A 21,963-nucleotide genomic window follows, 5' to 3' on the forward strand; every position below is an offset into this window, starting at 1 on the left:
AAATCTCCCCAAAGGGCCATTGATCCTGGAGGTCCCCAGAGTTGGACTCTGTCAGCTAGATTGACAGATACTAATAGCACGGATGCCTCTCATCCCAGAGAGACAGCCTATTAGGGTGTAGAGCTGAAGGGAGAGCGGGAAAGTCGCCAACAAGCCACTGACTTATTAGTCAGATTGGCTCATCTGTACGCCACTGTGGGGTGCTGTGCTGATATGCAAATGTCACGCAGTCCTCACTACTCCCACTCCTGAAACTGTCGTCTTCACTGTTTTTACTGTTCCCCTGCCTCACTTCCTCCTTTCCTTTCCCAGTTCCTAATTGATCTGGGGAGATTTAGGCTAACCTCTTTTCTCGTGCAGCGAGATGAGAGGGCAGAGATTAGAAGTGGAAAGAGGGGAGGAGAACCCAAAAATGGATAGGTAATTGTTGTGCCTCTTACAGAATCATCTAGATTGGTTATGTAAACAGTGTTGATAAGGAAAAAAAAAACATTTTTTTGAATTGGAAACAACATTAACAATCCCAGTATTGTTAGTTAAACTAGCAGAGTAGAAATGAAAACACACAGAAAGACGTTCCCTGAACAGCTCTGGCTTCTGCCCCTTTAGAAACCATTGAAGTGATAAGCGGTACCATTATCCAGACAATCAATGAAGGAGGGCATGATTAATGTCACCCTGGAATATTTCTTGGCCTCGGCTGCAGGGACAGCTACTGTACTCGTTCAATGTGCAGCGAGAATTAGCTCATAACCCCATTTTATTTTACAGGACGGTTATTGGATTGTTGCTTTTGCTGATGATTTTTAAAGAAGTTTCCTGTATCTTACGTTTTATCACCTTTAGGCTGAGCTCTTTCATTTTTTGAGTAATAAACATTACAAGAGGAAGCAAACTTAAACACTATATGCCAACATGCGGGTATACAGAATAAGCAAAACAGCCTAACTACTGTACTAAAGGCCTTAAAAGCCCTACCTTCTTAATAAAAAAAAGAAAAAAAAGGCAGCCCGGTATTGTAAACACCCATCCTATATACCAGTTACAGGTAGTGTAAACACGCTAACGTGGCTAGTGTGTAGCGTGTTGTAAACAAACTCCAAAGTTACTGCGATCACAATTTATAAAATTTGATTTACAGAATCATCTCTGACTATTTTGTCTTACTAAATATGCCCTATAATTTGGTGTGGCTAATAAATAGATATATTTGAAATTAGAACATTCATTGACAGTAAGCCTGAGCACCCTAAAGTACAAAAAGTATAAAGTACAAAGGTAAAGTACAAAAAATAAAAGTACAAAAAATGGAGTGTTATTGCAAAAATGGGCAGATTTCACACAAGTTCTTAGTTTGTGTTTATGTCTAATGCTACATTAACACCAGGCATGAGTTGAATGTTTAAGAACATGCTATATATACTCTGTTTCGTGAACATGGGATGGCCTGTGGTGTTTACACCACACCAGCATCGGACAAGAAGGTTTTTCTAATGTTTGCTAGCGCTTGTTCACCCCCTACAGTTGGAAGAGGCTTGATTTAAGTAGTGCAAATCTTGTGAATCTTGATCCAAGCCTTTTCTTTTCCAGCTTGATTCCAATATTTGAGAGAATTCCAACTGGGGAAAAACACAATTTTGAGTTCCTCTTGCATGATCATCTTTACAACAATTGGCACTTCCATATTTAGAAAAAGAATGTTGTCCAAATGTCATTACTAAATGCCAAATTTGGCTCATTGTTCATGGGTGGGGCCCACTTTGCCGTCACTTGTAATCATGTCACATTTTTGGTAGCATAATTCTTTGATATTGAAGATATTGGTCACAATACCAAAATAATACCTGCTCTTTGGCATACCATAAGAATTTGACCGTTTATTATGTTTTTTTTAACATGAATCATCTCATTTTGACAGGGAGAAATGGGGTTTTGCATATTGGGTTTGCACAGATATGCAACACATTACTAATGTTGCAAAACTTCAGAATCTGCTGGAATTACGTTTATTGTGCGAACGCTTAAAGATTATGGTGGTCAAAAGAATGTAAACACTGGAGCCAAAGCTCTGGTGTCAAAGGGTTAAAGCAGACAATTCTAGCCTAGTGAACTTGGCTGCACATTGTTACCAAGGTGGCGATCCACAAAACATTCTCAACTATTCACAGATCAAATCTTACCATTTATTTTATTACGTTTGAATTTTTGTGATATGTTTTTCTTTAAATTGGATGTATGGATCTCAGCAGCGATGGCACATTGTGAGAGGCCTTCCTAATGCAGCTCAACAATCCTGCTACGTTAAAAAAAATGAGTTTTTTTGTCTATGCCAAGATATATTGACAGCACGATTACTTGTTCCAAAATACCACTTAATTTAAATAATGGCAGAAATTTTAAAAGGCTATGGTTTTAAACTTTTTATCAGCTGATGAACAGTCTTTTTCCTTAACATTTTTATTTTCTAAATAAAAAATATTTGTTCTCTTGGTCACTTTTTCTTTTTGCATTTTGAAGCTCTATTTAAAACTATTTTCTTAAGTGGTCTCAAGATTTTGATCAGGAGTGTAGCAAAGATCAAGCGTAAGGAGGAAGAAAATGTAAAAAAGGTGTATGGCCGTTGGTTCAGACAACATACATGTAGTGATGTGGAAGTGCTTAGGAGGAGTGGCAGTAGGGTTTCAGATTGGACTGTATAGATCTTTAGGAATGGAGAAGTGCACTGGTGCCCATTTTTTAACAAGTGAGACATGCAGAGTTGTGGAAACAACAGAGGAAGAAAGCTGGTGTGTCACACAAAGAAATTGATAGGAAAGAGCAGTGGATGCTAGGCTGAGGTCAGAATTGAGCATCACATTTTTTTCTCTCATATTCTTAGATTTTGTGCCATCCTCACACTTGTCCATTTTCGTCACTACTATCCTGGTGTCACTCAGAGATCAGAGGCCTGCTCTCTGGTCTCTTCTCCACACAGTTAGTATTTACAGGATTAGAGTGCTGGAGATCTTAGCGGGAACACTTTTCTGCTGAGAGTGGAGAGAAAAGACAGGCAAATTACCAGCTAATGGACCACCGGGCACTAATATCTAAATCCCCAATCTGTCTGTAATTGCTGCAAAATGCTCTGGCTTGTGCTTCACGGGAGACTTCTAAGCGACTCTGCCTCCCCCCACCTTGTCTCATTTCTTTCCTTGCTTTATTAAAGCAACATGAAGAAAAAAAAAAAATAGTAGTGCTCTCATTTTCCCTTTGAGTCTCTTCCCTTTCCCTGATGGAATCCCAGAGACATCATTAATGTGTCTCCTCACTTTAATATCTCGACAGGAAGATGTGGAGTGACCGTCCTGCAGCTGCCTCGTCTCCCCATCCTCCTCTCCATCGAGGGCGGAGTGATTAATTTCCTTGTAAGGAGAGATGCAGAGCTCTGTTTGAAAGGTGTTTTATTTGCATTCATAATTACTTAATGACGAATCAGATATGGTTCATTGCGACCGAGCGCAGAAACAAGCTGTCGGAATCATGTATTTGAATTAGAAAACCACTAAAACAAGGCCGTCCGTGACCATTCGATATACTGAGGTCTTTATTTATTTCACTGGGGAATTATTACCGGGGGAGCATTGTTTCATTCATTTTCCCTGCAGTAGATGACTATACTCTAATTAAAGCTTGTCTGTAAAGGCCCCGTTAGAAATGATGAGATAATTGAGAATAAAGGATGGAGGTTACCAAGCACATCCAACATTAAGAATTTTCCCAATTTTCCATTAGCCCTGTTGGAAAACCATTTAAAAGTACAAATAAAAAAGGTGATCTATAAAACATGTAATTTGCTTAAAATTTTCACTTCAGGTGACATATTCTGAAAAGTATTTAATTAAACCCCCTACAGGATTTTCTAAAACTTTTCATAGGAAACTTTATATATGTATATGACAATAATATTACCCTTGGCACACTAAAGAACAATATAGTTAGCCTGGGGGCGATGCTGGCAGCACAGACTCTTCCTGGATGGGGCTCTTCCTGCCTTTCATACGTATGAATGTGAGAGCCCGCTCATCTTTGTGGATTGGGAGGGACTGGTGCTCAGAGCGCAGGTTTTCAGAGGAATACTCAGAAATGCGTGAATGAATACCGCGTTAGGGTTGTTTTAAGAAAATTAAGCCGAAAATTTAAAATTTCCTGTCTATGCACTTCTTTTTTCAAATTATTGTGAATCAAAAGCAGGCAGAAAAATGCTGCTTGAAAAACTATAGTACTTGTTATGTAGAAAATACACTGAGTGGAATACAACATCCCTGTTTCACTTATTTCTGATGTATCCACTTCTAGACGACTAGATCCAAGTACATCTTGGCATCTGGCTGAATACTTTACAGCTAGATAACTCCATTAAGGCTCGCCATTTTTGTTGTACTAGTAATTTTGGCTTGGGGTCTGAGAGGCTGTAAGCTAGCGGGAGAGCACGTAAACAGAGAGGACTAGGGAAAAGGGGAGGCAGGTTTTCTCCATGCCAACGGTCCTACTCACAACTCCAAGGGAAATTTTTGGTGAAGTTGCTGCTCTGCAGAATGTATATGTGCTAGAAAAGCCACAGTTTTTTTTTTTTATTTTGGCTAAGAAAAAACTACATTTCATATTTATTTTTTTGACTCTAAGTCTCTCCGGAGTATGAATTGCAGCAGCAAAAAAATCCATTCTACAGAAAAAAAAAATCTATAAGTCGCAATTCTGGGAGAACTTTTTTTGACAAACTACGGGAACAAGAATGGACATTTGGTCTTAATAGCCAAAACGTAATAACAGAATACATAACAATAATAGACTGAATATCTGCACCCTTCACTACCATAACACATTAATGCTCATTTAGTGTAATGAAACTGTCTCATTTACATAACTGTGATATGAAATATTATTAGTTTGCATGATCTGACCCAGAGGGAGTATGTAACGATTAAACAGCAGAGGTCTGAGAATCAAACCCTGAGCCACTCCACAAATGGAAGACAACACGCCATCTGTTGATCGCACATGAAAGGTGTTGTATTGTTGTTTAAAACCTGACTGAAAATGGTCACAAACTTATTTTTTTAAGTTATTCAGCTCAATCAAAACAGCTTTAATTCCAAGCATTTTTTTCCAAGCATCTTAACTCTTTTTTTTAAATGTTCTCTTGTCTTTTTTCAAGCAAAATGTTCCTGCAAGGTTCCAGCTGGGCTCTGATTACCTTGTTTAAAGACTCCCTAAATCACATGTGTCAAACTCAAGGCCCGGGGAACAAATGTGGCCCGCCATGTAATTTTATGTGGCCCGCGAGAGCATAAAAGTTTTTATTTTCCATAAAATAATTTTTTTAGTTGATTACATATTATTTATGTGTAGCTGCTGTTGTAATTATTCAATGTTTGCAGGTCTTATGTGTGTTTGCAGACAAATTGTTGTCATCAAACCATCAGTTGGATGCAAGGCAGTGTGGAGCCTTTAAATGTTAATACATGTTCTTTCTAGGTTAGTTTTATGTTAATTTTCTTTATTCACTTGGACAGTTTGGTTGTGGGTTTTACTAAGCGGACACAATTTAAAAGGATTTATGCTAAAGTAACAAGCAAACATGTGTTTTTTATGCAACTGTAATTGTCACTTTAAAACGTTATAATAAATAAATGAGTTCTTTAACATTAAGGAGTTGTTACATTTATTTTTCATCACATGTAGTTACATGTAGAAGTTATATCTGGCCCTTTGAGGACAGCCACTATGCTGATGTGGCCCTTGGTGAAATTGAGTTTGACACCCCTGGTTTAAATAATGTTTTCTTAGTAAATTCTCAAGTCTCTACCATCGATCCCAAAAGAGGCTTAGCTGGACTTTGATCTGGTTTAAACCTCTTCTGTGATGGCATCTTTAGCCTTTAAGCAACTGAAACTTGCAGCACTTCAACAAAGAACAATGAGAAGTCCCTTGCGGAAAAGAAACTTCTTCTGTTGCGGTTTGCAAAAACTGCCTCCTCAGCAACATCCCCTTTTTAATCAACCCAAGCCACAACAGTAGACAGCAGGAAGCGAGTGTAAATAATGCATTAATAACAATCCCATCCACACTCCCGGAGGCGGCGCCGTCATGTTGGGAGTTTAAATATCTCTAAGGGATACCTTCATCTGAAAAGTGCTCAGCTCTGGGCTCAGAGCCTCTGCTGGTTTGAAAGGAAAAATATTCACACCAGCTGAGAGGAGTTCAATGGTAGTTGAGCGTGGAGAGCACTTTCCGGGGCCTTTGCAAAGTGGTGGAGGATGACCAGCCTTGTCTGCACTGGCCTCTTCGACAGCCCTTTTAGAGGGTTGTCACCTTTCGTGATGGGCTATTGACCGTAGTTTCTAACTTTTATCTGACACTATTCAACAGCTGGTTGTAGCGTAGTTTACTGTACAGGTAGAACTGCTGTTGTCAGTTAACCATGTTAAAGGTCCAATGATCCGTAAAAAAAGAGGAATCTTTCCTTTGGCCCACAAAAACTTCAAGACCAATGAACATTGACTCATTTTTGCAAATTAATACTGAACATTTTTTGGCATCCCATATAAAACCCCATTTTTTTCATTTAACCCTTGTGCTATCTTAGATGACCCCACCCTTACATTAACATGTTCTCCCTACCATGACAAATGTGGATAAAGCTGAAAAGATTTCATGTAATCCATGGACACCAGTGAGGTTCACAAAACATTGAAGAAAAAAGGTTCAGCGCACAGTCTAGTGGGTCTAGATGACCCAACTCCCAATGTTAAAGTGCCTAGGATAGCACAAGCATTACGTCAGACTTTATGGATGTATTATATCTGGAAAAAAGTTAAAGATTATAATTCTGATGCAACATTATAATAAAGATGTAGATACATCAACCAGCAACACATTTTATCCGTGTTTCACTCTTAAGCAGTGACTGTATATGAAAACTGGACATAGTGGCCCCTACCGCATCACGTTCTAAACAGGGGGGAAGTACCTGCTGGTTCCAAAAAGCCAAAATCGCATAGACTTCTACTGAGAAATATACAGCTATTAGTCATTATATACTGTCAGAATACTTATTCTTGCTCTGCTACCTTTTTTTCAAAGATGTTCTTGATAATCCTAATTTTTAACATATTTTTCTGTAGTGCAATTCATTCAAGTTATAAACTGCCAAACAAATGCCTAATTGTCGCAAAGTTTCATTGACACATTTTGTGTAGCCTGCTTATAAGTGGCAGGGATGTGGCCTTTCAAAAAGCTCATTCAGAGTACCGGTAGTTGCCATAGAAATGTTGACTCAGACTGACTCTGACCAATCACAGCTTCTTTTATTTTTTTACTGTTTACTGACGTTCTTCCGCCACCAAGGCGTGATGTGCAATATCGAAGTTGTGCAAATCCACTTTTTTTTTCACAGCTCTATTCCGATATACAAAGGACTTTGTGTCATATATTCCGGTGCAAAAGCACAATTGTTAATTTCTCCTTGTGATCATGTTTACAACGGTTCATTGTTTTGAAGAGGACGACACCAAATCTGAGTTTGTTGTTGGTCACTGGTCACTGATCATTGTTGTCCTGATTTAGTAGCCAAGAAGCTCAACCAGTTTAATTTCCAGTACGATCAATTGAACGTGGCCGCTTAAACAGTGCCGCTTTGTAGGTACCTTAAAAGTTAAACTAGTTAAAGCTTGACCAATCAGGGACACAGAGTTGGTAGTGACGTATGGGTGGTGTCCTTTTCAAAACCTGTGCAAGTGCCAAAAGTTTAAAAGTTGATGGAGGAGAAATGAGTCATTGCAGTTTGTGCCCAGCTGGAATGATATGACACCAAGTCTTTCATTTATCGAAATAGAGATGTGAAGCAAACATCCTGGACCAAGATTTGCGAGATTTGCACCGCTTCAACTTTTAGTAACATGCCTCTTCCATCTCTGAGTATGACTTGCCCCAAGTGTATGTACTTTTAGAGTTTGATCTTTTCTTGTACAGTTTATGTACAGGTCTTTGCTTTTTTAACCCTTCACAAAACTGGTTTGTTTGAATAATTTGTGTAAAATCTTTAAAGTTTTAACGCTTTTTTACACACTTAGCAAGTTTTCCAAGGACACAAGGTGTGTGCAATTGGTTAAAAAGAATACCCTTCATTGGAGTTCTCAGTATACTGTAAGTAAATAGTTTGTAAAAAAGATATTTAAACCTCTGCATTAGTTTTCCATGTTAATATTCTACTGAAAGATGCAGTGGCAGTACTATGCATTCCAAACACTTGTTTGGTGCTGAACCAAAGCATGCTGGCCTTGCCTTTGCTCCAAAAACCTTGATGAAAAGTCCAATCAATGTCTTGAAACTTTAGCCAGTGCTGCTAATCCAATACTGTTTACGCCTTCTGCAGTCAATAGCCTGTAACCTTGGTCGTGGACGCTGCTCTGGACTCTACATCAGGGCAGAAAAAGCTCAAGTTAAGATGCAGCTTCATGTTTTTCGCTCTGTTAGAAAAAAACAAAAAAAAAAATGACTTCCCTGTAGGTTAAGGAAAATCTTGAAGCTCTTTCCAAGTCAATCAGGAGATGGGAAAAACACATTGCCATTGCAACAACACTGAGGCTGCTTCTTAAAGTTGCTGAAAACTTGACATTTTAGAGCTTTGCACCCTAAAGCTATGATATTGTATCCAGCAGCGGGTGGCTAAAAACATCTGCTCTTAGATGAAGTGTGTTTTTGAGCAGATGTGTCTATATGTACACAATGACACACTGAATCCCTGCCAAATCTTTGGTATATTGAACCACATACAAAACCCCCCAGTGGTCCTATTGAACATGAGGTGCAACGAGCTCCTCGGCTCGCCACCAGTGAAATCCCTCTGCCAGAGTTAACCCCTTTTAATGACTGGGTTTAGCCCTGTTTGCCAAGTTTCCATGTAATTGCTTGATGGTCAGGCTACTTCTGTGCCAGAGCTTTGGGGATGGGAGGTGGGGGTGCTTGGCAGGATGTTTGGCGTAGGCTTGACATGGATGAAGAAGCAAGAGCTCCCGGTTGTTATTTGGACAGTCACAGTTGAGGGTTTGGATGCTTTTTCAAACTAGTTTTGTTAATTGTGTGTTAAAAGGATCACTAAAAAGCATCACCTAACACAAACAAAAAACCCAAATCTGATCGTAGCTTGTATCCTAACGCTTTTACAAAAGATGGGGAAAAAAGGCATAGATGCATTGGAATTCCTCCTCTGGTTGCAGTGGTGCTGCCACTGAGACAAACAAAACCCTCTTAAAGGAGCCACAGAGTTAGAGAGGTAAAGAGATACATCAATCAATTAACAATTACCCCCACTGCTAATCAGCTGTCCCCGGCCTGCGCTGGCCGGTTCTTTTATAATCCCGATGGCACCATCAATTAAATTCTTAAGGTTAGCCTATTGGATTTTTTAGATAGTGTTAGATGGGGTCGAGGGAGGGAGTTGGTAGGCAAGGACGAAGTGTGACCCAGACCTTCACCTTCTTTTTTTCTGTCCTGCGTTTATTGATTATGAGCATCCCACTGATTCAATATGAGCTATCGTTAAAATAGAGATCATGAATTATACTTCTTTTCTGAAAAAAATATTTATAGTTTAAATGAATCTGTCTGTTTGAACAGATCTTAACTTGAGCAAGATCTAACACCAGCTTTTTCTAATTTAAGTGCTGCTTCTCATTGCTGAAACTTACTTGATATGACTTTAAAACCCATGAGCAGCCAGGTTTTATTGTATTTTTTGATGAAATGTCTAAAGACATGGTAGAAATGAAGTAATGATTAAAAAAAAACAAAAAAAAAACAACTCCTTTAAATTGAGATATGAGTTCAGGTGCTGTGTTGTAGCAAAATCACAAAAAAAACCACAATTCTGTAAGACTAAAGGCCCGTACACACCGGGACGAATATTCGCCAGGCGTTATTCGCCAGCGTTTTTCGCCACGTTTTTTGTGTTCACACCCTGGCGATTTTCGCTGACGATGAGCCGAGCGAACATGCAATTTCATTCCCTGACATTAGATGGCGCTTAATGTGAACAGAAATACTCCTGTACACAAGGTGGCGCTGCGCAACTTTACGCTTCTTAAAGTCGCTTTTCACTCAGAAGGAGAGAGCAAGTATTTACGTGCTTGTCAGAATAATACAAAGAAAAAATGAATATTTCAAGCACCAGTTGCTCCAACTGGTGCTTCGTTCGGGGATATTTTAGAATGTCCGTCATTATTTCTTCGCGGCAGTGTAGACGCTACTTGGTGTCTATCTTCTTCGCGTGTATGTGTGCTCAGCAAGGCAGTTTTGTGTTTGAGCGCCCCCAAGTTGTGTTTTACTGTAACTTCAGAAGCTCCAGACTCGTGTGCAAAAGCGCCATTCTCATTGGTCGAATAGATTTCGACGCGAGGCGTCAAAAAAAACAAACAAACCCGAGGCGTTTTTGTTTTTTTTGACGCTTTGACGCGTGGCGTTTTTTCGCGTCGGTGTGCACACTCTCATTGGTGCCCTTTGTGTAGTCACGAGGCGTTAAACGTCAGCGAAAATCGCCGGCGAATTTCGTCCCGGTGTGAACGGGCCTTAAGTAAGAGGTGTTCATTCGTTTCACGTTGGGCTGTCTGGTCCACACCTGTGTTCATCTAGAGCAGGGGTGTCAAACCCATTTTCACCGAAGGCCCCATTAGCATAGTGATTGTCCTCAAAGGGCCAGATATAACTTATACATATAACTAAATATAATGAAAAATAAATGTAACTACTCCTTAATGTAAATAACTCATTATTTATTTATTATAACACTTTAAAGTGACAATTACAGTAAAAAAACATATGTTTGCTTGTTACTCTAGCATAAATCCTATTAAACTTGATTTTGTCAGGTTAGGATATATGGACAGTGTTCAAGTCCTAATGTATAGTTACCCAATCCAATATTTCAAGTCCGATTCCTCCTAGATATGAATAAATGCACACCAATTTTTAGTTTTTATTTTGATAAATTAAAAACTTTTATGCTCTCGCGGCCACATAAAATGACATGGAGGGCCACATTTGGCCCCCGGGCCTTGAGTTTGACACGTGATCTAGAGAGTGACCTACATTTGGCCATGAACCCTAAAGCTAACCCTGGTGTTAACTGCAACATTCTGAATGCCCAAGGACTGAATAGTGGGGGGAAATTAGAGTTGAAGTCTTGTGAGTTTTGTGCTTCTCTAATAGAAAAGAAAGAGTAAAAAACTTAAACATGGCACAAATTCCAAAATAATCAAAACATTTAGAATTTTAAAAACATTTACTGTTTTTTTCCATTAAAAAAGACCTAAAGTGATCATGGAGGAGAAATGATTAATTATTAATTTTTCTTTCATATATCGGAAGAGAGCTGTTTATTTAGGATTAATTAGTTAATCCTGGTTGAATTTAAGACATTTTTACAATCTTTGACCTTCAGCGGATCTGAGGCTAACTTTGGTAAAATGTTGAGTTAAATAAACTATGGTTGCGTCCGAATTCCCACCCTAACCCCTAACCACTTAAAAACTATATAGTGCGGCACTATATAGAGCAGTGAATTTTAAAAGCAATTCGGACACCATGCTCACTACTTTTTTTTCTTGTTTTTAAACTGCGGATATGACGTCATCGATTTCCTGAAGTTAAAATTGAATTAAAATGAGCGTTTAGCGATGATTATTTGTGAGTCCACTGCCTTTTGAAGATAAAAACGTTGATGGTTTATCAAAAAAATACATTTAAATACATTTTTTTTGGTTAAAAAAAAAGTTCCTTGTGGTCTATTTTTGCCGATCTAGTGAGCATCGAATGCACACTGTTTTTTTGCAGAGACTTCTGGGAAATTTCCAGGGCACTGGATTTGGGAATTGTAGATTCGGACAGCGCTACGAAATGGCAAATGCACTATATAGTGCAATATATAGGGTTAGGGTGGGAATTCAGACATACCCTATTTTGTGGTCTACCTTTTGTGGTCTTACTGTTTTGCCAATTTTTTTCAGTGCAGGTTTTCTGTAATTTTTCTTTTCTTAGCACCGTGTTCTGTATCCTGCGTGGTTGTTTTCCTTGTAATTCAATCTCCTCTGCGCTGTGTCTCCTGTCCAGACTACATTCAACTCGCCAAATCTGCATACATTTTTAATCACTGGCAGATCGTTCTTTTCATTCTATAACACTGGACTTATTTTCTATGAAGATTTGATATTTGAGAATTTAATTAAGAGATAAAAGTGTGAAAATGTTCATGTCTTTCTATGAAAAGTGTAAAAAGTGAGGCGTTAAAACATCTATAATCCTACTTTGTGGATTTCACCTATCATGTAATATTTTTAGAATGTAACTTTGAGAAAACACTGTAGTTTAAATAGGAATTGTTTGGGATTGTTTCTGAATATTAAATATTTCTGAACAATTGATTCTTTATTAGAAATGATCAAGCTTTACATTATGTTTGTTTTGTCTTTCTGTACAGTTCATAGAAACTTAAACATAAAATTTAAACGTAAAACTGGTTTGTTTTGCCTATTAACCTTTAACTTTGCAAACAAAAGGGCTCATTTGATGTAAAACTTTGCAGACATCCCTTGGAAAAGCTGGTGAATTTGTGTAAATGTGCTTCGCCTTTGGCAAAGTCAGCAGAAAAATACACAAACGCATTTAGAAGTGGCCAAACCTGCATAGGTGGAAAAGGTACCGACTCTTTAATCAATCCATAATGACCAAAGGAAACAAAGAATCCCATCATTATGTTAAAACAAAACCCCCTTCAATGCACAAACGCTGACCATACTAATCACATATAGCCAAATCAATACATTATTTTATCCGCTCCCCTGTTAAACAAAGCTTTCTCTTGTTTTATTGCTTAGGAACCTGATAAGCAGCATTGAAGAATGCTGACCTCACTGCTGTTTCTTGAGTCAAATTATAATATGAGGGCTTGATTGGCAAAAGGAATTAAATCTGACGCCTTAGATCAGAAACTCTACGTGACGGACAGAGGCAAAAACAAAGGCAGAGGCTCTGCGTTTCCCTCTGCAGCGTCTCCTCATCACACGGCCTCCATCAGCTCATCTGGCTGCGCAGCGGAGCGTGAACGGGCAGATTTTACGGTAGCACAAGCCTGAGATGCGCCCCTGCGTCTCCTGAGCTCGTTTCGCCGAGCGTTTTGCCGAGCCTCCCGCCGAGTCCCCCCGCCGCCAAAACTCTGCAGCCCCAGGACACTGTCACCACAGGGGGAGGAGGGGATATGAGATAGTCGAGAGGGGGTAGAAGCAGAGGGAGAAGAAAAGGATGAAGGCAAGAAGATGCAAGAGGGGCTGGAGGTAATGAAAGGTAGGGGAAGATGAAGGGACAGACAGATGGAGGGAAGAGGTAAACAGAAAGCAAGTCGGCAAACATTGGGAGATGGAGGGAGGGGGGGGAGAAAGAGAGAATGATTGCTTGCGGCTCATTTCTCCACACATGAGCCCATCTGTACAGCGCCCAGGGTGGGACGGCACCGCTGCTCTGTCTGAAATGACTGAGCGAGCCAAAGACACCAGAGCACGGCAGGAAGCCGAATGCAATCCCATGAATCCCGGGTTCGCCTATTATGCTGCAGAAAGGCCTTTTAAAATGGCCTTTTTTTCTCCCTGATGGTGCCTTTTTGATTTACTTTTTTTCCCCATTGTGACTTAAGCTCCTCGTAATATGTTGGAAAGAGGCTGAATTTCATGTTTAAGAATGTTTGGTTTTGCAGACTGTGCGTCTGCTCTGGGTTTTCTCTGAGTTGGTGCCATCAGTGCAGCAGCACCATGGGGTGAGTGGGGCGGGGGGCAAAAAAAAAAAAAGGAGAAATTGACTGGGGGAAGAGCAAGAAATGGTATTTGCAGTGAGCATCTTGTGGTATTGTAATATTTACTGTTAGCACCTCAGGCTACATGATACGCTCCACTGTCACCATCAAACAAGCAGCTCTTTGAAGGAGGGAGCACATCTGTTGTCACCCCTCCCTTTCCCCTTTGCCATCTCTAGAAAGGAAATGCAAGCAAAAAGGAAAGATACAAAACAAATAACCAAACTTTTTGACCCTCTTATCCTCACCCAGCCTCCCGCCCCCTGACCTGGCTTAGGATTCAAATCGATCATCCCTCTGACCAATAATTCATCGTGATGGAGCAGACACGGTATGAGCACCGGACATGCAGTAGCAACTGCATTCTAAACAGTCTCCCAACCAATGGCATCATTCGTATCCAGGTCAGCTGACCCCACTGTTTATCCCCTGATAAATGGCAGGTCAAGCCGGGTGGTGCACGCCGCCACATCCCTCAGCACAAATTCACTCACATCAAACCCCCTTCTGCAATCCCGGACAAACCCCCCACCCCTCCCGGCACTGGGCCCGTGTGCATCCATTATTCTCCACGCTGGGTGCACCGTCAGCATGCCTGACGTCCCCTTCCGCTGCCAGGCTCCTCTTTGAACACAATTAACTGGGTAATTGCATTTGTTTTAGGAGCTTTGGCGTGATTATCAAAGCCACCTATGATCCTACAAGCGGAGTTGCTTGCCGCCTTGCCTGTCTGCGGACGGTGCACAACACCGAGGGGGTGCCTGCATGAGGCTGGGAGCACTTCAAAGTACATTTCGCTTCTTGCTCAGCCTCACACACCTTATTAGGAACCCCTCTGTTGCTTTAGTTTGTCAGTTTGTTTCCTGGCTGGCCAATCTATAAAGCCGTTCAGATCCAGAGGGTCAATTCTTTCAAAGCTGTCTCAATGGAGAGCTTAAAAATGCCCAACCCCCTTAAAGAAAGTTGCAAAAATCAAATGTTTTGACTTGTAGAAAAACACAGGTTTAACTAATTAAATTCTGGGTTTACACAAATAGGCGTTTTGCACAAAGGTAAAGACAAACTGCACCTGATAAACCGCTCTGGTTAAGCTGAAGCCAAAATAACAAGCATCACAAAAGAGGGCACAGAGGTCAAAAAACTCCAGTCAGGTGGGGTTGGGACTAAACAAAAATAATTGTTTTTTTGTTAATAAATGCAAATGGTCTTCTTGTTTTCCCATCTTTTTTTTAGCCTTGCTTCTACCAAACTGTGACTTCGCAGAGAGGTATGCCAAAGCCCCCATAGTTTTTTTTTTGAAGACCCACTGGTCACCTTCTTCTCAGTGGAATGCTCATTATATATATATGATTATGGTTCTGTATATATTGTTATGATTATATATGATTATGGTTCTGTATATATTGTTATGATTATATATGATTATGGTTCTGGATATATTGTTATGATTATATATGGTTATGGTTCTGTATATATTGTTATGATTATATATGATTGTGGTTCTGTATATATTGTTATGATTATATATGATTGTGGTTATGCTGTTTTCTGTCCAAAATAAAATAAAAGTCATTTTCAAGGACGTAGTTTCTGCAGAGAGGCAGTACTTCATCAGACATTTTTTTCTGAGTTGTTGCTGGGACTGTTGGCACTGAGCAACCCCACTGCCCTTTCCCCTCCCTGTTACTGAGAGTTCTCTGTTTACACTCTCTCCTGCTAGCTTACAGCTCCTCGTTCACCCAACCTAACAATCCCGGTGTAACAAAAATGCTGATCAATATTAGAGCTGTTTGTTCATACACTTCTAAGCCAGTTGCCAGATCAAAAGAGGAGAACAAAGACATACATGAATCTAGTCGCCTACAAGGAGATGCATCGGAATAGAGTGAAGCAGGGAGCTTGTGACCTGCCCAGGGCATTTTCTATGTCACATGTATGCTATTTTTTAAAGTGCAGTTTTTTGTCTGCTTCTGATTCATGATTTGAAGAAGAAAACTCAGAAATGGAACTTTTAGCTTAATTTTCTTAATATATGTACTCCATCATGAAAAAAAGAACATATTAAAAACACCAAAAAACATACTTTTCATCTGAGTGGGTCTTCAAGTGTCTCTTTTTAAAAACATTTATGATATGATTCAATTTGGGTTTAAGTCTTTCTTTGAGCTGTTTCTTTATCTATATATGTGAAAACTGGACCAATTGAGAATCGTGTCAACCATAGAAATGAGCTTACTAACGGCTCCAACCCAATCAAATCAATTCAGTCGACATTTTTTTTGCAATATGGAACCAGCCATGTTGGAGCCAGAGGACGTCAGTAAGCAGTGATTGGCTGGGCCATCAACATTCCTACGGTACCCCTAATGCATCTACTTGTTGATGACTAGATCCAAAAAAAGCTCAGGAGAATCTGCTAAACATTTTGAATGTTTGACGTGAGACCACATACTTTTATTGAGGTATCTTATTGAGCAGTTTATAACTTAAATAACTTGCACCACAGAATAAATACAATGAAATAAACAATAGGAATAGAAAGAACATGTTAAAAACAGGTAATAAAGCAGAATGGCTATTCTGACTAATAGAATGACTGTGTAATAGGTGTTTTTTTTTCCATAGAAGTCTATGGGATTTTGGCTCAGTCAGAGAGAGTCAGAGGGTACTTTTGACTTGGAACGTGACAAGGAAGGGGTTATTTCTTAACACTTAACACTGTAATTTCTACATTTGTTCAGATCAAACAAAGACGGTTGTTTTTTTCAACACAACTTGACCCAACTTTTGACCAAAAGACTAAGGATTTAAAATTGGCTTTTGAAAATTCCATCTGATTTTTGCTTTGAGTTTTCTCTAAAATCTCTCAAAGGCTTTTTTTTGTAAAACATTTTTAATTTTTGAGAGGTAGAAACATGGAAGATATAATACATATAGGTTAAGTTGATATGAAGTAGAATCTATATCAGTTGGTGGTAGATTATTCTTGGTCTCCTATATCAAAATATTGATCAAAACACGAAAAATGTCACAATAATCCTAATTAATTTATCACTGTCAGCATGTTGTGCATATCTCACTAGAGGAAAAGTTATAAAAGCCAAAATGACTATGTTTCTCATTAGCCCTATTCAATAATAATGGACAAATATTGAGAAAAATGGGACATAAGCTATTTTCTCATTAAAATTGTGAAAAATGTTCAATGTTTGTAGGTTTCATGGCCTTTTCTTACTTTCTTCTTATTGTATTATTGTCATCATTGATGAGGTTCAAAGTAAAGAAATTTGAAATGGTCTTTTTCTTGTTGTGTCTTTTCTTAAATATAATCAGAAGTTTCAGGAAAACTTTCAGTGGGGTGTCTGTTATTCTCCCAGGGATACTGTTGCTCTTCATTGTAAATCCTGACAGCGGCATGCGCTTTGTTACACATATATACCAGACACGCTATTTTGACTGCACTTTGTGGATCCCTCTTACAACAGTGACTTTGAATAAAAGACCAACACAGCCTGTTTTTAATTGAAATGCAAACGACATCAACGGCAGGCCGGCGGAATTGGCAATCCTCTCCTGGCGGCATGATAAAGGTTTTTTGCTGTTTCTGTGGCTATCGACTTGGTCATGTGTGTAATTGCCTAAAGCGCTCCTGAAGCCTCCGATGCACCAATGTAAATATTAAAGAGTGTGCAGGCTTAATAAAATGCTGTTCAAACAATATGGGCCCGAGTTATCTCCTGTCCATTTTTTAGCAGGGCCCGCAAGACTTGAGTGGAGGGGTTCTGCATGGCGGACCGGGTCAGCATCGAGATTGGGCAGCGGCCAATTAAATGAATCGACTGAAAGCAAACGTAGGCATGAAGAAGGAGAGTAAAGTAGGAGCTGCTGAGGAGGAGAGATGGATCAGGCCGACTCTAATGGTATTGATCGTGTCCAAGGCCACGGTGAAGATGAAGGCCTCCCCTGAGCCAACACCCCGCTGTCCCCTTGACCTTGGGCCAATCCCTGACCTCTGCTCCTTTGACCCCCCTACCTCCAGCCCCACTGCTCTCCAAATGAGAATCGACTTTCCTGCCCGGTGCGGGGTGGAAACGTGGGTTAAAGCGTGTCAATAATGTTTTAGAAGAACACTTTCTGCTGCCGGATCTCCAACATTTTGACATTTTTGTTGCTGCGGTGCACATGGCGAGGCCGTCAAAGCGAGCTGCGTCGCTGCCGTCGTCTATTGATCCGTCCACGCAGAGGGAATGGAGAGCCCATGCACGCTTGCTGCAGTCTGATGGTGATTGCTTTCGATCTCCCCCCACAGATTTAGAGCGGCTCGTCTGCTAAATGTGTGCAAGAAAAATGTATCCCAGTTTGCTCAGGTAGAAAAGTTCATCGACGTAGCCATTGTGAGAATAATCTCATGGCTTTTTTTTCCTCCTAGCCCTGCTCTTCATCACTCTGTCGCTGCTGAATGGTGTTTAGGGAGAGGTGGGAGGGGCAGGCGAGGCTTTTCCAGCAGCCCCCAGGTGATTACCCCGAATGGATTACAGCGGGAAACGGCTGTCCTTCTTTCAAACTGCCAGGTGGCGTCCATTTTTCTCTGCCGGCCTCATTGTTGAGCTGGGGACAGATTTAGATGGCCCAGTAAAGTCCCGTCTTTAAAGGAGACAGGGAGACAGCTTGATGCTGCCCCCCCCCCCCCCCCCCTTCTCCAACCACCACCACCTTCCTGTCTCAATGGGGATACGATGGATCTTATATTAGGAGTTGAGCCGACTCCCTGGGCATTTTCCAATTTAAACAATCCATTTGCTTGTCCCATAATTTTTTTCCTTCACCTTCATTAGTATCTGAAGAATTCAATGAATTTAAAGAGTTTAGTTGACTTGTTGGCGTGTTCTTTATGCTAGTTACCTGAATAATTGCACTGAATCTTGCACTACAGATGAATCTAAATACGGTTACGGTATGGAAGCGTCCATATATTTAGTCTATCATTGTTATCTATTCTGGCATTATGATTTGCCTTTTAAGATGAAATCTCTATTCTTGTTTTTGTGTAAATCTATCAAATATATTTGTCCCAAAAGTGCGACTTATAGATGATTTTTTTCTTCTTTATTATGCATTTTTTGCCTCTGCGACTGTTTTTCCGGAGCGACTTATAGTCTAAAAAATACAGTACTATGCAGTAAACTTTGCTTGGAAATGTGAAGCTGTGCCTATTCAGCCTTAATATTAGCCACGAATATGGCTCTAACTCAATTTAACTCATAATGTGGATGTTTTAGAGAGGGCACAAACAGATGCAAATGATTTATAAAGTTATGAATTACTATAGAAGGTAAGATCATCTGAAGATCTGTTCCATAGCAAAGTAAGTGTTCATCAGTAGATATAAAAAGATGCAACCATTATAATTATGAAAAAGTACATAAAAAAAGTGTTCCCAGTGTTCTTTTAACCATGATTATAATATTTTTTTTATTTTTTTAAGTTTCTGCAGAGCAGCAGGAGTTCATCAGAAATTCATTCCCTTCCCCTAGGGCTTCTCCCTACCCCTACATTTAGCCCCTCCAAATGGAGAGATATGGAAAAAGTATTGTTTTCAGATTTAGACATTACTACCACTCGATTACATTAATATTTGCTGGTCATCTAAGTTGGCGCATCCCTTACAGCATTTCGAAAATACATAAAATCGGTTTTGTAACTTTAAAAAAGTAATGAGCACACACCCACGTAAAGATATGTTTCTTCTCCGTGTGGCGACGGGATACAGCCTTAAATTACCACGGCTCCCCCTTAAAAAAAAGTTTCGACACAACAAAAACTCTAAACTCATTCAGCACTCAAAGAAATGAAACATTAGATTTAAATTTTAAAGTATCGTCAACCGGTCCCACAAAACTATTTTGTTTGAATTTGAGAAAGAGTGAATGGTTAAAATTTAACAAACTATCCTGAATGAGTAATACAGTACACAGTTATAGTAAGTTTACATAGTGCTATTATCATAGTAGTAGGTTTAGGGGCTGTCATCTGGACTTAGTTTTTAAAGTTAGAAAATGTTTCACTTCTTTTCCAAAAGGCTTTGTCAATTCTGAATTAGCTGGTAGAAGTGCTGGAATATATGCGCTCAAGGGGGAGGAGTCAGACCTGAAACTGAATGGTGTTGTCAACTTAGCCTACATGGCTTTGCATCGTTAAGAGTCCTTTGTCCTCATCTGGGGTTGGGGAGCGTCTCCCTACCCAAACATCTCTTTCAGTTACTAACGACCCAGGTGGAACTGGTTTGGTTTGTTTGGGTTTCAGAACACTGCCGTAGATGGATGGAAGAATAAACCTGAGACCACCATTCTTATTAAGAGAAGGTTTATCCTTCTTGACAAAGATGGCTTCTTTCACTCCTCGCTCCAACCATCCTTTCTCTCTGGCTAGAATTTGGACTTCACTCTCCTCGAACAAGTGGTTTGTTGCCTTCAGGTGGAGGTGCACTGCAGACTCCGGTCCACTTGAGTTGGCTCTGATGTTGGTAAGGCCGCTTGTGTAGAAGTTGTTTGGTTTCTCCTATATACTGTTCATTGCAGTTCTCTTTGCAGTGGATAGAGTACACAACATTACTCTGCTTGTAACTAGGAATTTTGTCCTTTGGATGAACCAGTTTTTGTCTGAGAGTATTAACTGGTTTGAGATGAACTGGGATGTTATGTTGTCGGAAAATCCTTTTTAGTTTTTAAGACAGGCCTGAGATATAAAAAAAACTGTTTCCTTTTGGCTCTTGTTCCTTATTGTCTTGTTTTCTTGTATGTTGGGATCTGGTGAAAGCCCAGTTGGGATATCCACATGTTCGGAGCGCTTGACTGATATGTTGCTCTTCTTTCTTCTTTCCGTCAGAGCTTGTGGGCACCTCTTGTTGATCACGCCTAGTTTGTGCTGTAAAGGGTGGTTCGAATCAAATAACAGGTACTGATCTGTGTGAGTAGGCTTCCTCTACACTTCAAGTTGGAGCTGTATGTCATCTCCAATGATCACTGCACAGTCTAGAGAGGCTAGGGTGTTCTCCTTTGTGCCTTCCCTGGTGATCCTGATGTTCTTGTCAACTGCGTTGATATGATCCGTAAAAGGCTCCACTTCCTGGATTTTGATCTTGACCCAAGTGTCGTCCACATATCTGAACCAGTGGCTTGGAGTAGTACCTGGGAATGAGTCCAGGGCTCTTCTCTCGACTTCTTCCATGTACAAGTTGGCCACAATGGGCGAGATTGGAGAGCTCATAGCACAGCCGTGCCTCTGCCTGTAGAAGTTTCCCCTGAATTGGAAATATGTGGAGTTGAGGCACACTTCCAGCAGTTCACAGATGTGGTGTCAGATTTGTTCTGTCTTGTAAATTAGAGTCCTGCAGTAATCTCTTCCTCACTGAAATCCTTGCCTCGGTGGTGGGAATGCAGGGGAAGTTACATCATAAGACACCATCGTCTCGTCAGAATCCAACTGAAGATGTTAGACTTTGTTTGAAAAATCTTGTGAATTCCTGATGTGATGCTCTGTGTTGCCAACCAGAGGGGCCAGAATAGTAGCCAGGTGTTCAGCCATGTTGTAAGTAATGGAGTCAGTGCTGCTGACAATGGGTCTCAGTTGTAATCCTTCCTTGTGGATTTTTGGGAGGCCACAGTGTTTTACTGATGATGTAGTGTGCTTTGGATCATGAGCTTCTCCAGGCCTTCTCCATTCTTTTCTCTTGCCATCATTCTGGTAGAGGCTGATTTAGGTTTCATCTGTCCAAAAAATGTTTTTCCAGAACTGTGTTGGCTTTTTTAGATGCTGTTTAGCAAAGTCCAATCAAGCCTTCCTATTCTTGAGGCTTATGAGTGGCTTGCATCTTGTAGTGTACCCTCTGTATCTACTTTCATGTAGTCTTCTTTTTATAGTAGACTTGGATATTGATACGCCTACCTCCTGGAGAGTGTTGTTCACTTGGTTGGCTGTTGTGAACGGGTTCCTCTTCACCGTGGAAATGATTCTGCCATCATCCACCACTGTTATCTTCCGTGGACGTCCAGGTCTTTTTGCGTTGCTGAGTTCACCAGTGTTTTCTT

General features: G+C 40.2%; 1 pseudogene; it reads right to left on the minus strand.

Annotated features, from left to right (window-relative positions):
* Window positions 1-18,664: 18,664 nt before the first annotated feature.
* Window positions 18,665-21,631, minus strand: LOC144988642 (uncharacterized; annotated as a pseudogene).
* Between the last annotated feature and the right edge of the window lie 332 nt (window positions 21,632-21,963).

The sequence above is a fragment of the Oryzias latipes genome, chromosome 2 (genome assembly GCF_053564925.1).
Source record: "Oryzias latipes strain Hd-rR chromosome 2, Olatipes_Hd-rR_3.1".
Lineage (NCBI taxonomy): Eukaryota > Metazoa > Chordata > Actinopteri > Beloniformes > Adrianichthyidae > Oryzias > Oryzias latipes.